Genomic DNA, 12,423 nt, shown 5'->3' with positions numbered 1-12,423 from the left:
TGTGAGCCCCGTTTACCCCAGCAATGCAACGGTAAAGACAAATCATAGATCGGTCAGACATCTGGAAGGAGAGGCAGACGACAGCCGGTGGCGGCCGATTTACGTAGGATGTCTTTGTATCACATGTGATCCGCAAGCTTGTGCAGTGGGACCTCTACTTATCAATTGATTTTGTTCTGGGAAAAACCTGAAACATTCGAAAGTAGATTGTTTTGTATCAAAAACGGTTCGACAATGTGTCTGGGGCACTTGTAACGTTGGTCAGAGGTAGCCGTAACGATTGGAAGGGGTGAGGTTCGTCAATTCGAGAAGTATTTGAAATGGATAATGACCTGCTGTTACCCTCACAGTCATCTCAGCATGCAAAGGATCAATGGGAACCAAAACAAAGTGATTTGTTCTTCAGTAAGTGTTTTACTTTTATTAAATTTAAGTTCACACTGCTGTCCGATTGGTTATCCCACAGTACCTTATCAGCCTCAGAGCAGGATTTATGGCTTCTCCCTGCCACATCAATTTGGTATATTGCCATGAAATGGAAACCTGGACACGCCCTAAAGAATTTTGGAATAGGTTAGGAACTTTTCAAGTTATTTTAAAAGATAGCCAAAAGAAAACTTTGCTACTTTTATAGCATCAGATGAGATTGAGGTGACACATTTATAACTCATGAAGGTCTGTTAGAAGGGGAAACAATCAAGTGTATATACCCTGCTTTACATTTGAATTAAGAGTCGGTCCGAGCTGACAAATCTAGCTTATTCAATGACATTGCAGTCTAAGTTGTACACAAACAGCTTGACGAACCTATTCCACGTATACGTAAATATTTTTTTTAAAAGGTCGAGTTTATTTAAAAGCCATCGTGGACAGACAGAAGGTCCAAAGGCAGTGAGAGATGCTTGCTATCGCCAACAAAAATGGACCTCTCAAAATGCTAAAGTAAAATGAAGGCATTTTACGCCCCTTTTTGCTTTTGTCCACATGATGGCGATCACAAACATGCATGGGACCCAGTATTACGGAAAGAAAAAGGAAATAAAACCGACAAAATCACCATAAAATGAGATGTGGTCCTTCTCAAACGCGCCGATTGACTAAACAGGTAGAAGAGCTCGAGCAGGGCATAATTGCCATCTACAGTAAAGAAGTGTGATCGAAACCCCTGTTTTTTCTCATTTATAGCATTATTTTGACAAGGCAAAGGCCCGCGACCCGCTGAAAACAAGGCCGCAACTCACAGGTTTAAAATCGCTGATCTATGTAGCAGATTTTCACCTGTTGTGGGAAGGCTGAAGTTCAAGGTATCCTATTTTTTGGTGTAGTTCAGGAATTTCAAACTCATTTTACAAAGGGCCACATATGACAAAATCTCACGCGAGCCAGACTTGTAGATTGAAGAGAAAGAAAGAGAGAGAGAAGACAGAAGTAATGAAAGAGACAAAAAGAGAGGGAAAACAAGGGAAACGGAGAAAGATAGAGAGAGAAGTAAAAAGAATGAAAAGAGGGGGAAAGATGAGGAACAAGAGAGAGCACAATAGAAAGAAATGGAGAAAAAGAAGAAATAGGTAGAAAGAGAGATAAAAGAGAGGAAAAAGATGGAAAAAAAGAGAGAAAGAAATAAAGATCTAAATATGTGAGAAAGAGAGACAGAGGGAGAAAGATTAAAAAGAGAATGAAATAAAATGAACAAAAGAAGAGAAAAACAGAGTGAGAAAGAGAGAATGAGAGAAAAAGAGCGAGCGTGGGAAAGAGAAAAAGTGAGAAAGACAGAGAAAAAAGGAAGGAGAGAATACAAAAGAAAGAGATAAAAAGAGAGGAGGGAAAGAGATACCTGTATATAAAGAAAGAGTGTGGTAGTGGGACAAACGAAAAGGAGAAAGTGTGCAAGAAAGAGGGGTAATGAGAGAGTAAGCGAAAGGCACAGAGTGTGAGAAAGAGAGAGAGCAAGAGAGAGAGAGAGAGAAAGAGAGAGAAGGAGAGAAGAGAAAAAAACAAATAGAGGGTATGAAAGAGAGAAAAGGGGAGCAAAAGAAAAGAAAAAGGGAAAGAAAAAAAAGAAAGAAAAACAGCTCTAGTTGCCTTGCGAGTGGCGAAATCAAGCGGTCATATTGAAGACGTGCAGCTGGTTTCTCTCTGGCGCTCCTTTCGGCAATGTCTCGCCGGGAAGGATGAAAATCCTCGGCCCGCGGACCACATCTTTGGCACCATCGGCTAGCTAAGGAAGTGGCCAGTAAAACCACTAGGACAAGCAGCCACATGTGCAGATCCAAAAGCTATTTGGCGAAACTAGCGCACAGCTGCGTCTTCAAAGCGGCCCTCTCGCTCCTCCCGGTAGCATCGTTAGGTGCTAACGTTAGCTTTTCTCAGTTGGCGCAAACGGGGTAACGCTGGGTACCAACGCAATGCCGACTGATATTTCTGGTGACAGGTTACTCTGGGAAGGGGGGTTGGACACTTGGGAGGAAGAAATTTGGCATGAGCCAAATGACTGCGGCGTTTCCCCTACCATAGGAAGAGGCTGGCCAGTCGCTAGGGTTGAACGGGTACCGCCAGGGTCTCATAGACCATTATTATTATACATATCGTAATATAATAAGAGAAAATTTACAAAAAAAATAAGACAAAAAGAAAAAAATCAAGAAAAAAGGCAAGAAAAAAGAAGAATAAAACAAATGAAAGAATAGATAGTGAAGGATTTTATACATTCTACTATAAAAGATTTTATACAAAGTTACATTTATCGAGTGCAATGAAGAAGTTCACTGAGTGGACTTCAGGTCACGCTGTACAAAATTCGGAATGTTTTGGCTGGGGAATTTTGGAAACAGGACTCTGCCAAAGGACGTCTGGCATTGTTTGAGTTTCTCTAGACATCGAGGCGAGGGGGTGGACCCCACGTGGGGGCTTTCGTTGGCACGCCCATGGGAGGAGCCGGCACACCAGCTTGCGGAAAAAAACGTGGGCCGAGGAGAGAAGCAGAAGATCGAGAGAGGAGGCTTGACAGAGACTCGAGCGACACTAATTCGGCCATATCTGATGGAGTTCACCTAGTTCAATTGTTTAAGGAATTAAATCTGCCCCCGTGTGGAAATGCCGGTCTCTTGTTCATTTTTTCATCAAGAAACGAGCGCGCCTTGTTAGGACAATGTAGGTTGTGTTTGGTTAATGGAGTCAGATAACTAATTTGAACAATTTGGTAAACGGTACATTTTTAATATTAAATTCCTAACAATAGGCAAAAAAACCACGTAAATTATTTGTTTTTTGTGTGTATTCTGGACAATCATGTCGCCCCCTTCTGGTTGAGATTCCATGTTATGTAAATAATATACACATTTCAAACAATTGTATTTGTGCTGATGATTTCAATCAATAGTGGGAGAGAAAAACGATACTGTCTCTTTAAGTGCGGCTCACGCAGTTTAGGGATTCATTTATCACTGATAGATTTCCGATCAACTTTGAAAGTTTTGAGATTTTATTTTGTACGGAATTCTTTTCAAAGGTATTCGAATTGTATCGCGATACAATCCAATCGTGACCGAAGCATATCTTTCCATCGCTGATAACGAACACTGCGAGTGATGCAGGTCCCGTTTTGCCCTCCCTTTTTGGGGTTGTTCCCAAACACCTTTTCATTTTCTTCATGATGAATTATTTCCCATGATTACTCCCACCGCCACGGCGACTGAGTGATTGCGTTCCGCCACTGCGACTCTTTTAATCAAGGGCTGGCGAGGACGGTTCCGAGAAGAAGCCACGAAAGGAAACGAGTGCTCGATAAGGAGGACGTATTCCGTATTTTTTTTTTTGCCTCGGAAGTGGCACTCTGCTAAAAGCCTGAGAGAGAGGGTGTGAGAGACAACAGAGAGGAAATAGAAGGGGAGAGAAAAAGAGATAAGGAAAGAGAGAGCAGAAGAAAGAAAGAGAGAGAGAGAGAGAGAGTGGGAGGGAAAGAAAAAAAATGAGAAAGAGAGTGGGTGTGATAGAGAAATAAAGAGATACAGCGAGAAAGTAGAAGAAGAAAAGAGACAGAGAAAGAGAGAGGAGAAGAAAGACAGAGGGACAAGGAAAGAAATCTGGTCAAAGAGAAATAAAGACAGTGATGGAAAGGGAGGGTGGGAGGATTCAAGAAAAAAGAAAAATAGAGAGAAATCAAAAGAGAAAGAAAGAGAAAGAAAAGAGAGACATAAAAAAGAAAGAAAGAAGCAAAGAAAGAAAAATGAACAAAAGAGAGAACGAGAAAGAAAGAAGAATGAGAAAAGAGGAAGAGATGGGATGAGATAAATCAAACACAGAAAGATGATAAGACTTTGTCTCCCCTTTTTTCTTTCTTTTTTCTCTTCCTCTCTCTTTCTTTTGCTCTATTTATCACTCTTTCTCCCTCATTTCTCTTCCTCCATGTCTGTCTTGTCCTTTTCTTGTACTCCCTTTTTTCTCACTCTCCATCTCTTTCTGACTTTCTCATTTCCTTCATCTCTTTCTCTGTCTCTCCTTTTCTCTCTTTATTTTCTCTTTCACTCTCTTTTTTCCTTTATCTTTGGCTCTCTCTCTCGCTCCCCCATTTCTCTCTTTATTTCTCTATTTTTCCTTCCATGTTTCTCTTTCTCTTGTTTCTCTCTCTCTGTTCTCTCTCTCTCTCACTTTCTCAATGGTCTCTCTCATTCTAATTTATTTTCTGTCTGTTTTTCGTTCTTGATTTTTCCCGCCGGTAAAGCCCCTTTGTTGTTGCTGTTGGAATGAACGTCCCCCCCCCTCCAGGGATTAGACCACGTCCCCTTGTGCCCTGTGTTTGGGTCCGTCCGACACCTCGAAAAAGATTTCAGAAGCGCACTGCATCAACGGAAGAATTTCTTACGTTCGAGTCGGCAAGAGTGGTTAATGCGCCTGCGAAACAACCCCGGTCAGTCGATTGAAAAATGACATATTTACAGATTGGGAAGCATCCTCAAGCGCAGGTTAGCATAAATCCGGCGTTTCATTACGGCAATTGTGTAAAACACGCTCTCAAGGCGCGCCATTTCCCTCTTTTCAAACGCGAAAGCACGCAATCTTACTATGAATTGATGAGTGGCTCCGCAACAACAAACTCCATTCGCAATCATGAAAAGTAAAAGAGAAATACATGAAAAAGACTAGAAAAGCGCCAAGTGCTGAATAAATGAGCGGCAATTAGGAGGGAGGTGCCGATTTAACAGTGATTTGTGCGGCAAAATGGCGGACCGTCGTGGTCTGCAAAGCCAACTCTGCTGGCCTAAATCATGTCTGAATGATGAGAATTCTATATTGTCAGCTACCTTATAAAAATATCTACTTTTGAATACAGCGTTTTTCAAGTCACTGACGAAATGAAATGAAATGAAATGAAATGAAATGAAATGATCTGCATTTATATAGCGCTTTTCAAGTCAATGACTTCCCAAAGCGCTTTACATTGTGCTTCACATTTCCCAATAGCGGCCGTGATCTGTGCAGCCATGTAAGGCGCTAACCTGCTTATTGGGGGTACTGGGGGTTCAGTGTCTTACCCAAGGACACTTCGACATGTAACACGGACAAGCCGGGATTCGAACTGGGATCCCTTAATCCTAAAACGATCGCTCTACCTCCTGAGCTACTGCCGCCCCAACGACATCCCAAAGCGCTCTACAGTGTATTTCACACTTTACCCATTCACACACACTGATAGCGATGTCAGCCGTGCAAGGCGCCTACCTGCTTATCGAAGGCATTAGAGCAGGGTTTCCAACCTACGACCCGCGGGCACCCAGTTGCCCCCTGAGGACAGCTGAGGTGTCCACCGGTGCAGTGTCATTGTGATTCTCTGAGTCTACGTCTTTCTTTCTTTCTTTCTTTCTTTCTTTCTGTTTATCTTTTCTTTCTCTCTCTCTCTCTCTCTCTCTCTTTCACTCTTTTTTCTTTCTCTCTTCCTCTCCCTCTCTCTATTTAAATCTCACTTTTTCCTTCTGTTTATTTCTTTCTCTCTTTTTTCTTTTTCTCTCTTTCTGTCTTCTTTTTACTTGCAGTAATGAAACTGGTAATAACACAAACATTGCTCCTGTCGAATGGAGATTTTCGGCCCCAATTCGAAAAAAAGCAGGGCCTTCTAGAAGGCGTAGGGAAACAACAGGTGTTCTACAATTCTGATGGGCTAGGGGGCAGTAATGAAAAGGTGAAGACAAATGTCCCTGTGTCCACTCCTCTGTGGAATGGACATGTTCGGCCCCAAATCAAATAAAAACAGCATTAGCTTTGATGGCGAGAGAAAAGAACTTTGTGATGTAACTAAAACACACAAATTTAAAAAAAAATAGCCAGTAAAATGTGACTATATTCCTAAATTATATAAAATTTGTATGTGGTTATTATTGATGCTTTCTTATGTACTGCAAATGTAGCGCAGTCAAAATTTTACAGCCATAAAATAGATATGACGGTTGAATTGATTCAGACTTGGCACTGAAGGCCTAGGTGTGAATGAACGGCCTGCTACTGGTAAAACACAATGTCATGATACTGCTTTCATAAAGTAGAATATATCGAGGTCCAGGCTTGAGTTCAGTCGTAAAGTTTTTATGAAGTTTTTTTTTTTTACGGGCTCACAGTAAAGCACCAAAAATCCCACGCGTGCGGCGAACAGCTGGAATCGACTCCTTTTAAAATGGCCGCCAATCTGGCACTGGAAGTTTTTCGCGACGAGCTATAAAAGTTGTTAAAGTGTCTCCGTTTCTTTTTTTTTTTTTCCAGAAAAAATACAAAAAGTATTTGGGGGTGAGCAAGAACGATGGCACAAGCGCCTCCTTGCTGTAATCAAGGTCCAGCCCAGGGGTGGGAAAACTACGGCCCGCAGGCTACGTGCGGCACCTCTGATTTTTCATCCGGTCCGCCGAACAAAAATGATCAAAATGACAATATATATCACAGTAAATAAAGTACGACTAATAAAGACTGCTCCAATTGCGTGTCTACAACAAAATACTTCGACAGAAATACTATAAAAATACGACAAAACGAAATATTAAAATTTCTAATCATATTTCTATATACAGAAGCAATATCCCCCCGAGTGGGATGGCTAGAGTAAAGGACACACGTACACCAAACATTCATTCCACCTCGCTCTTCCCAACCTGACACTGAACATTAAGCCCACAGCACAAGTTGCTGTGCCATGTAACACTTCCTCAGCAGAGAGGCCCAAAAGCATACACTGCTTTTATGCGGAAAAGAAAAAAATAATGTGGAAATAAGAGCAGAAATACAACAATACTTTAAAACAAAAATACTAGAAAATACTAGAAAATCTACTATGAAATTTCTAGGAAGGCATACAACTAAAGTAATGTTACAAGATTACTAAAGTAATACTACAAAATAGGACAAGCCTGGACGCCTGAGGACAATGGCGAAGAAGAAGGCTGAAAGTGAAGGATTTTATTCATTTGACTATAAAGGATGTTTTATGATTGAATACAAGTTACATTTATTGAGTTTAATGCTGTATTTATTTACTGACTGTGCCTTTATTCAATGAGCAGTGAAAGTTCAGGGCACCCTGGTAGGAAATGTTGTTTACAGGAACGGCAGGAACGGGACGTAAGGATGATAAGATAATCAGCACATCCAGATGCAGAAAGGCCCTGATGACGTAGAAATGCTCAGTGTTGTTTTGAGTATTCCAGACATCGCAACGCTCTTCTCCGAGATGGTGGAGCCCAGGGGGGGGGCTTCCCTGGCACGCCCATGGGAGGAGCTGACGCGCCATTGTGCAGGGAGAGGATGGCCAATGAGAGGAGAGCTGGAGGATTTCGGAAAAGGGCTTCCCAGAGACTCCAACGACACTAATTCGGCTGTTTTCGATGGAGCACACTTATTTAAATTGTTAATGAAATTAAATCCCTGTGTGGAAATGTCGGCTTTCCTGTTCATCTTTTCCGTCAAGAAACAAGCGTGCATAAATTGTTGGGTGAATGTAGGTTGTGTTTGGTTAATGGAGTCAGATAACTAATTCGAACAATTTGGTAAACGGTACATTTAGATATTTAATTCCCAACAAAAGCCACCGCCTTGTCTCCCCAGGCAGGAAACATTGTGAAACCAAGCCAAGGATCTAATTTTCCCTATCCCTTTGCTGAAGGATGCGACAAAAAAGGATAGAGAGACTTTTCTGAGGATGGGATTGTTTTTGTTCTTCATCGCAATGCAGCCAAAAGCTCAAAGGATAATGGAAATATTGAAAATCATCTGACGAGTCTGTTTATTTTCAAAGAGGAGCAAAATGAATTGACTACAACAAAGCTTGTCAAATGATGTAAAAATGCTTTTAGGCTGATTTTTTTTCTGATTGGCGACATTATCGTGTGTTTTGGAGTCAGTATCTTACACAGTTGGATTCACTCGACTCTCGTGAATAAAACAAGATTATGTTTGTGAAGAATCGTTTCATGAGTGGAACACCACAGCACTGTTTGGGTGAGTTATATCGGCTCTATAATGTTTGAGTACCTTGTTTCAGACTGATAGTGATATTTCTTTAATAAGTACCTTTTGAAATAGTCATCATGTCCTGAATTCCAAGAGTTTTCACCTTCCGATGATAGGCGGAATGACTGACACGGATTTATTTATCAATATTGGATCAATCGGAACGTTAAGGGGTTAATAACATTTATTCAGAGATAGCGTTAATATAGAGTAACACCATCACATTTCAGACTAACACCCCTCGAGTCAGAACCAAATCCAGTGTGCTTAAACCTTTATGAATATGCATATCAATGAATCGATTCAGACCAAATGTATCAATAATAAAACGCAGCAGTAAGCGAGTTTGGTGGGGATTTTATACGAATGTTGCAGTCCCCCATAATTAGCATTTTGTCTTGTTACTTGTTACACAAAATATGTGCCTCAGGGTACAAGTTTAGCCATCCCCTTAAAAAAGGAGTCCAATAAGTACTTCTGGACAGCCGTGCCAAAGCACAACAAACAAAGAGTTAGGGGAAGCTTGACTTGAACAAAGGACTTTCATACAACTCTTTTATTTTGAAACCCGGCTGCAAAAAAAAAAGCCATTCTTCTTCTCCGGAGATATATGAGGCGCGGCGACCCATCATTTCCAGACCACTTTCCAGGTCCAGTCCTCATACACACAAACACGTACGCACGACCGGACTGGAGAAAAGTCATTTCCGCTGTTTGGAAGCGGTGAGAAATTCCAGCTGTGAGGATTAATGGTCCCTTTTCACCTTTTTGGAACTCTTTGTCAAGAAGCGCCATCTTGCAATGCATGACAAGTGTGCACGTTATACTTGGGTAAACACAGTTCACACGATTTAGGCGGGATTAGCTTTAGCAGACGAGCTTCTTCAGAGCAGTGCACAGGATCATGGTTAGCAGTGGCATGCACTGAGGTTGGTGTTTGATGAGGTACAGTAGGATTTACAAATTAATGAACCAACTTCTTATTCATCCTTTGATTGGTAGAGCAAAATGCAAAATATAAGTGTAGCATTGAAAGAAAAAAACGTTTTATTGTCTACAAACAGAGTTGGGAATGACGTCATTACTTTTAGTAACGGGGTAATCAAACTCATTATTTTTTCTGCCATTACGCTGTTACTGATAGCCAAAAAGTTGCGCGTTACGTATGTTTTTTGGTCTTTACGTACATTGTCGTGCGTGCACTTACGTGCGTTTTTGTGTATCGTAGCATATTCGCCATCGGGTCAGGATTCTGATCAAAGTCGAAACATGTCAATTTTGTGTTTGAATTTAATGACATTGATTTAATTATCTGGCAGATACTGGGTGAATGGGAGTTGGTGGGGCGTTATCTTGCATGTGCATATCAAAGCTCGCCATGACAACTCAGCCCCAGGGGGCTGGCCAGACAGGAGCCGGGACCCAGAGCACCTCACATCTCGCAATTCATTTTGAAAAAGCCAGCGAGCTGAGAAGAGGCCAAAAGGAGTTCTCTACAGCCTGCTAAATAAGCAGCACAGGACCAAATCATGGCCAGCGTCCAAGTCTGATCGAGACAGCTGATAACCCGGTGGGACACAGCAACCTCAACCTACAGCCACCCAGAACCAACAGCAGCTTCAAAACACTGCAATCCGTGGTCCTGGTCCAGACCAGGTCCTGAGCCTTAAAAGTCCCTCACCGGTCTACCGCAGAGGACATCTGGTACAAGGTATTAGTGTAATGTAATGTAATAATTAAGCCGAACTTGTTTTTCTGTTGGGCAGCAGGGTGTCCCCTGCACAGCCCGAAGATAGCTGGGATGGGCTCCAGCACGCCCGCGACCCTACTGGGGATAAGCGGTGCAGATATTGGATGGATGGATGTTTTTCTATCTAAATGGTGCAGGTTAAGATCCCAATTTCAAACCTTATTGGTTTTCTTTTCTTATTCTTGTTTTGGTTCTGGTTAAGTTTCTCCTGTCCGAGAGTGTGTATCTTGATTAAATTATATTGAACAATCACAAACGGTCAAAATAATTAACTCAAGCTTGTGTGTAGCCACCCTTCAGAATAACTTGAGACAAAAAGGTTTTTCATTTGTTTTTCCTTCGATAATGATCTGGAAAACGTATGCGGCGAGACAAATTTCGAAAAGAATGAACTCGGCTCTTTATTTCAATTCTTTAAAATATTTTATTCACGCACATTTTTGTGTTTGTGTTTACGTTCGAGTAAAAAAAAACTCACTCTTAGCTTGAGCAAAGTTGGACACCCCTCGTTTAATCAGAATGCACTATGCAAATCAACTTTCCCAAAACTGTGACAATGAGATCAGCTCTAATGCCTTTTCATATGTCATCCATACAGCTGGTGCTCGAGTAATAAAAAGCTCGGGGCCGTCCCTGCTGCGATCCGTGTTCAATTCCCGAAGCAACAATGTTTTGCGATTTTAATCAGTCATGATCATTGGCGTTATATACGAATAAACCTGGTACAGTCTTACTGTAGCATAAATGTCTTAAAGTTCAGAACGCTTAATGTATGAAAGAAAGGAGGGTGCACTTTATAACCCGGTGCGCCTTATAGTGCAGGAAACACCGTAATAATGATCAAATTCCGCTATAGAGTGAATCCGCAACAAACGAACTGCAAAGTATCAAAAAACCTTCGTCATTAAGAAGCTCAGGAGTGTTGTAAAATGAAGTATTCAAAAATATTCCCTTCACGAAATGCAGGGAGACAGACTGCCAAAGGAAGAAGTATTTAATTCAAATGCGTGATGATCCATCTTCCCGCGGTGTCGCGCACACATATAGATGCCGAGCGTGGGTTCGCTGGTTTAATGAACATTATTGATGACCGGGCTCCAGACAACCGGCTGTAATTAGTGGGATGTCTCTCACCTACAAGTCTGTGGCTTCATTAATTCACTTCACGCGCATACTAGTATTCACCGGCACATCCACTTACAAAGCACACAAATACGCACAATGCTCGAAAGCGGGGCTGGGCAAACCACGGCCCTCGTGTCGGATCCGGCGGACGGATTTAATCCGGTCTGCTGGACAAAGCTGAGAAGCACAAAAGAAATATACGTCCCTATCACAGGGATGTCAAATTTAGTTGGGTATTCAGATTTAATTTCCCCACCATTGCTCGGAAAACGCCCGTTTACTACTGATCCCAAGAGCCAAGAAGAAATCCGCAGGTTCGAGAGCGTTCTCCATTCGGGTGCTCTCATGGATTGCAGACGTAACAGAGCTATGACTCTCTAACGCAGAAGTGAGGACGTTTTTTTCACTCAAAGAGCCAAAGAGAAAGAGTCATACCACATATTTTAAGACTGGTCTCTCGACTGCAATATACAATAAGTACTCACCACTTTTTCCATCATACTTTCCCGAGTGAACAATAATGAAAGTCGGACACAACTGCACTTTAACTGATTTAGTTATGCTTCTACCGGGTTTTTGGGTGGTACTGTGTCTGCACTTTTAATGTTTATATTGGGTTATTTATGGCTATTAGGTTTGTCCATTCATCCATCCATTATCTGCACCGCTTATCCTCAGTAAAGTCGCGGGGGCGCTGGAGCCCATCCCAGCTATCTTCGGGCAGTGGGCAGGGGACACCCTGAACTGGTTGCCAGCCAATCGCAGGGCACACAGAGACGGACAAGTCACTCGCTCACTCACACCTAGGGAAAATTTGGACCGGCCAATTAACCTGACATGCATGTTTTTGAAATGTGGGAGGAAGCTGAAGTGCCCGGAGGAAACCCACACAAGCACGGGGAGAACATGCAAACTCCACACAGGAAAGTTCGATCTCATAACCTCAGAACTGTGCCGCACATGCGCTTACCACTGCGCCGCCGTGCTGCCCTATTAGGTTTGTATCCATATTTATTCTGGATACTTTTTCTTTGGATTGTTTCTTTTTTTTTAAATGCAAA

At 42.0% G+C, this 12,423-nt stretch overlaps 1 protein-coding gene across 3 annotated transcripts in view; it reads right to left on the bottom strand.

Moving 5' to 3' along the window:
- Positions 1–12,423, bottom strand: part of pvrl2l (PVR cell adhesion molecule related 2 like) — a 253,556-nt gene that overhangs the window by 66,264 nt on the left and 174,869 nt on the right. The window lies entirely within an intron of this gene.

This window comes from Urocampus carinirostris, chromosome 2 (genome assembly GCF_059441175.1).
Source record: "Urocampus carinirostris isolate Australia breed hairy pipefish chromosome 2, RoL_Ucar_1.0, whole genome shotgun sequence".
Lineage (NCBI taxonomy): Eukaryota > Metazoa > Chordata > Actinopteri > Syngnathiformes > Syngnathidae > Urocampus > Urocampus carinirostris.
This window is presented reverse-complemented; position numbering and strand designations above follow the sequence as displayed.